The sequence below is a fragment of the Cicer arietinum genome, chromosome 1 (assembly GCF_000331145.2).
Source record: "Cicer arietinum cultivar CDC Frontier isolate Library 1 chromosome 1, Cicar.CDCFrontier_v2.0, whole genome shotgun sequence".
Lineage (NCBI taxonomy): Eukaryota > Viridiplantae > Streptophyta > Magnoliopsida > Fabales > Fabaceae > Cicer > Cicer arietinum.
This window is the reverse complement of record NC_021160.2, coordinates 39,353,955-39,360,112: the sequence shown is the minus strand read 5'-3', so window position 1 is coordinate 39,360,112 and position 6,158 is coordinate 39,353,955. Positions and strand designations below refer to the sequence as shown.

Sequence of the window (6,158 nt, the reverse complement as noted above, 5' to 3'; positions counted from 1 at the left end):
CACCTAGCTTAGATCAACCTTGATCTATTTCCACCTTAATTACTTTCCACCCAGAAACCAATTACAACACCTATCTAACCTTGATAGGAAGCAATCTTAAACAAACTATAAAGAAACTCTTATAGTTTGAGTTTTTACAAATGATTGAATTTGACAGATTCTGATATTGCTCAACTCTTGTTTGAGAATAGGTTCTTTACAGAGTATCTAATGACAATTTCGCAGCTGATATGTGAATGTGCAGCAGTGGTTGTTTCGCGAATTACAAAAAATGATGTTGCCTCTGTTTTGCAGAATTTCAAGCTTAAATGTGATTGTATATTGTTGATTACTTAGCACTTGAATTTCTTGCTGAGACTCGGGATAATGGCCTTTTATTTAGAGGCTATAGATGTACTTGAATGAAGGTACAAGAGCTGTTGGAGAGACTTTGCTTTTTTGACTGAAACATTATTTTTAGAATAAAAATAATACTTCTTTGAAATAGCTTTTTGACTTTTAATGGTTTAGCATTTAAAGCATTTCTGTCATTTCATTGACGTTTCTTCATTGATCTTGGATGGTACATTATCTGTCTTGAGTCCTGAGTGTAGCTAGAGAAGGTTGGAGAAGAATTGTAGATCAAAACAAAGAGAAACAGAGCTGTTGTCTCTGTGCAGAAAAACGGAGAATGATTAACGTTCTTGGTTTATCAGTTTGAACTTTCTTGAGCTTCAATAATCATTCTGGAGTTCCCGTTTTAAACGTTCTGGATTTCCTTTGTTATTGTCTTGTCATATGCCCAGATTGATCAAACTTTCTTGACATTTGAATTTTGGAGTATGTAGATCGTCATGATTTTTGTCTGTCTTTGAGTCCTTTGATCTTTGCGATCAAATAACCTTTTTGAGTCTGGATGATTCCTACTTGTTCCTTGCCATGTACTGATTAGATATGAATGATTTCCAGAGCGGACTTTTTATCACAGGGATAGAAAATATTTGACCAATATGCTGTGATGGATAATTTGTTGAAGCTGAAGATCATTCTCTGTTATGATGCAGAATGATCTTGTTGTTGTCTTTTCTTGATTTGCTTGATTCAGCTCTTAATTAAATCCACTCAAAAGCACAAGTTAAATTAACATAACATTTAGAATCATAATTAACATTCTTAATTAACCTTTGTTTATTTTCATCAAAACTTAAAATATAGAGTTTGTCTCAACAAGGTGGAGATTGTTGAGTATGGCTCATAAGTAGCATCAAGTAAGCAGGTTGACCCAACTAACTATTGTGTAGGCAACTAGGGAGTATGGTGAGCAATAGCTCCCTAAGATATGGTTTATGGGTATTGTTGTAATCTTAACCTTATTATTACTATTTAAGAATATCTTGTACCCAATGTAGACATCATTTGGCCGGAATTCATTACCAAACGTCTTAAGTTCCTGTTTGCGATATTTGTCTTTATTTTTTTAAGATCGTGTTGTCGTTCTAACAATAAGTATACTATAATTAAGATGAATGAGAAAATTGTACTTCCCATCAATTTATCGGGGGCATGCTATGTACAGCTGTAGTCTTTTGTGTTAGAACCAAGTGTGTTTGAAGAACTATGATTCTTACTTATTTTGATGATAAAAAAATTAGTTTATAGGAATAATTTAATGCACTAATATTTTGATTAAGTGTGCAGTTCCTAAATCAAGTGAGTTTTATAGGTTCTTATACCATATCCTCTAATGATTGGACTAATACAAAGGAATAACAAAACTTCACTTCAATCTAATTTTCTAAGTCTTGTGAAAGTGGTCTGACACGCGCCTCTAATGATGCAAGCGATGCTCTATTTTGGTTGACCCCGACAATGCAAGCAATGCTCTAGTTTTGGTGACTCTGGAAATACATGATATATTGTGTTTTAATTGTCTTTGATGAATGTAGTTGTGTTTTATTTGTCTCCCTCTGTTAAGCTTGACAAGCAAGTGATTGTCTCTCTCTAATGATTATATCAACAAATCAAGTATTTGATCGTCTGACTTTGATTTATGATGTATGCTCTGAAAGAAGTCAACATATTGATGAAAGTCAACGCTCTGAAAAACACAAAGTCTTTGTACATCCTTTGATGAACATATCGAATCTGCTACTTGTTTGTAGGTCTATGAGATATGATATGATCATCTTATCCTCTAATTCCCCGTATTCATACCAAGATACTTTGAATCAATTACAAGGATATGTTTTGAAAAGTTTCCTATGGAAAAAAAAATCTCAAGAGATATGATACAAAATTTCATGACTTATGTTGACTTATTGCAGTTAGGACAACTACCAAAAACCTAAAATCATATTTATAAAATGACATGCATTCCTCACTAGAAAAAGGAGAAATGCACAAGCTAGAAGCGCGTACAACCTCATCTACACTCTTGCTCTTATCTTTTATTTTACCTAAGTGGTGAGATAAGTTTTTAAGATAACAAATTTGTCAACACCCTCCTATGAGAGCTTTTTCACAAAACCTAATCATATTCTCTTGTAACCTAGCCCAATAATGGTTGCCTTCCTCAACAGTTTGACTGTACTAAGCAAGAAATGTGAGAAGACTTGAAAACAATCAATTTGACTAGTAGGTGTATAGTGAAAGTGTAACTCTTAGTGAGCTAGTGGATTAAATCCTACAAGTTGAAGAAATTGGACGTAGCTACCGTGTTAGCAGTGAACCAGGATAATCGTATGTGTTTTTGTTCATCTGCTTTGTTTTCTTTACTATAGCTTAGTCACGTTAAAAACATTTTAAAAAGAAATACAATTCAAGCCTCTATTTTCTTGTGTTTTTCGTTCTACAATTGGTATTAGAGCTTGGTCTCAAAGTTGAGCACTTAACCGAGTAAAGATCTATTATTATGACTAGTTGTGGTCAAGAAGTTACAGGTTGAATTGTTAATTGGTCTCCCTTGTTTGATGGAGAAAGATTTGACTACTGGAAAGACATACTCAAAAGTTTCTACACTCTCACGATCCTGAACTCAGGGACATAGTCAAAGATGGCAATAACACTCCAAAAGATGTTGCTGATGTTGAAATATCCCGAAAGAGTTTCGACATTGATCAAAAGAAACAACACAAAATGCATAGTCAGAAAAACCAGAGAGATAAACCCGAAGAGATAACAACGAAACAACCTAGAGAAGTAGCTGAGCTATCCCAAAATATATCTTCCTAAGTAGCAAGACCAGGACATCTAGACAGCTCCATCATTAATACATTTAATTCAATAATATTATTTTGGAGGATGTCAAATCACCTCCTTGATGGTATTAACTTTAGGAGGATGAGTTATAGCCTAGAAACACTTACGAATTTTAAATTTCTGTATAGAATTGGAGACTATATTAGAAGTGTGGTTGTCAGACAAAGATAATTGACAGTAATTTTGTTGATGACAATTTGAAAAACAAGACTTTTGCAATTAAGTTGAAACTTAAAATTAATATTGTTTGAATTCAAAAAATATAGAAGCTCCAAATATAGAGCTGTCAAAAAAGCCCCCAACACCAAGGCCCCCTTAATTTTATTTTAAAAAAACCTATAATATTAGGCCCCTATCAAATTAATTTTTGTAAAATTTAGGCCTATTATTTCATGGGGCCTAAGGGAGGGGGCTTTGAGGGCTTATAGGCCCCCAATATTTTGTTAATTTTTAGATTTTTTTCTTAAAAAAATTTTGTCAGAAAAAAAATTTTATTAAAAAGATAAATCATTTATATAAAAAAAAAAAAGAAATTTTTTTATCGACAAAAAATCGGATATTTTTTATCGAAAAAAATCGGAAATTTTTTATAGAAAAAAATCAAAAATTTTTTTAGAAAAAAATCGAGAATTTTTTATAGTAAAAAATCGAAAAAATTTTATAAAATAAAAATCGAAAAATTTTATTTGTCGAAAAAAAAAATCGATTCTTTTTTTAAATAAGTGGGCCTATGGCCCCACTAAGCCCACAAAATTTTAGGGGGCCTTGTTTTTTGGGGCCTTTTAAATTATAAATTTTTTTTTCCTTTTCAATATGAGTACTACAGCCAATAATTAGGGGCCTATCAAATTGACAGCTCTATCCAAATATAAAGATATCACACATCAATACAAGTGTTTATTGAGTTGAGGTATGACCATTGGATATTATTTTTAGTACCAAACAATAACAACAACAACAACAACAACAATAATAATAATAATAATAATAATAATAATAATAATAATAATAATAATAATAAATAATAATAATTATTATAATAATAATTATTATTATAATTTTATTTTAGAGATGGTTATATTTTAAAAATAATAATGCTATGTAACATGATAGAGCATTCGTAGTAGTAGTGGTAGTAGTAGTACTAATAATAAATTTAAAATAAATACTCAATAAATTTTAATATTTAAAATAAGCATAATTTTTAAATGTTATTAACTAATACTAATTTACAATCATATATATTGCAAATAAAATATATTTTTGTTTACAAATAGCATTCAAAGACATTAAATAATAAAAAGTTAGATATTTCAAAAGAATAAATAAAACAAACAAGAAAAGTAAATTAAATAACAATGTGGACAAATTTTTGAGTTAAAAAAAATTCAAATATATATATTAAAAAGTATCACCCTTATAAAATATTGTAACTATAAAATATATAAAAGTAAGTGCCATAAAAAATATTAAGTTTTTCGGAGCAATACATTTTTTATAGAATATTATAACTAAAAAAATGGAAAAGAAGTGCAACAAAAAAACTTTAAATTTACAATATAATATTTATATTGCAGTCAAATAAGATCTATTTCTTTTAGTCAATAAGATTTTATTTCTCTTGACTTATTTATTATTTTTTAATTCATAGCATTAACTTCCTCAGTCATTATAAATAGCACATACCAATGTGTTTTCTATCATCAATTCATAACAGAATAACAGAATGACAACTCGTAACAATCTTCTCGTTTTTATCTTTGCAATTATCTGCATTGCTTCAGTCATGGTTCAAGGTTAGAAACAAGTTTACTCTTTAACTTTTTGATATTTTCAATGAAAAAAGACTTGCTATTGTAGAATACGACAATGGGGTTGAAAATTCATATTTCTTTTAATTTAAGATTTAGGAACAATGTTTCTTATGCAAAAAAATCATCTAAATATTAAATGAAATTACTAATTGTATTTTTTAATTGTAGGAAATGTTGTTGATGCAACAAACGGAAACTGTGTTCTTTTGGGAGCATGTCCTGTGAAACCAGAGTTATGTGGCACATATTGTAAACAACAAAAAGGCTTTCCTAAAGGTGGCCAATGTGTACCAGACACAGGCATATGTTGTTGCACACCTTAAGAAATTAATGTTTGATTAGTGTACTTTCTCAATATGTTTGATATCTGTCCTTCCTACAAAAAATGTCATTAATAGTTTCCCAAAAATAAAAAGTTATAATTTATTATAGCAGTTATGAATTCTATAAACATATAATATACATGACACTACAACATTGACCGATTAAATTTTTGTTCCATGAACTTATATCTAATTATTTATGGACTTGTCAACGAGCGAGAGTGTGACAGAGCCATTGAGAAATGTAAAAACATAAAAGATAGGTTGGAACATAGACTATATTATTGTATAAATTTATAAATTTGTTGAAATCCCAAATTAGAAAGAAATATCTATTATATATATTTAAAATAAACTTCCGATGCCACCTAATCATTATTTGCCACCTTATTATATTTTGTCACTTAATCATATTTCATCCACATCATCCAAAAAGCTGATGTGTACCTCTTGAGCGTACCCCTCCTCTTTCAACAACTTCTCGTCTTCCTTTCACAATATCTTTAATATCTCCAAAATCTATTTGATAATATTATTTTATAATAAATTTAAAATTATAAAATTATTTTATAGTTATTTATAATAAATTTATAATTTATAAATTATTTTACAATTTGATAATAATTTATAATTTATACGTTAAAAATTCAATTACTCATTAATGTCAATCCATTTAAAAGTAATTTCAATTTATGTCAATCCATATTTTTAGTAATATTTTATAAAATAAAAATATATATTCTATTTGACATAAAAGACACAAATTTATTAAAAATAATCATAA

The 6,158-nt window shown here is 29.0% G+C and overlaps 1 long non-coding RNA gene across 1 annotated transcript; it reads left to right on the top strand.

Moving 5' to 3' along the window:
- Window positions 1–4,942: 4,942 nt before the first annotated feature.
- LOC140919249 (uncharacterized) lies at window positions 4,943–5,482 on the top strand. Its single transcript, XR_012161840.1, has 2 exons — window positions 4,943–5,033; window positions 5,220–5,482. It is a non-coding gene; the product is annotated as an uncharacterized lncRNA (long non-coding RNA).
- Window positions 5,483–6,158: the final 676 nt, after the last annotated feature.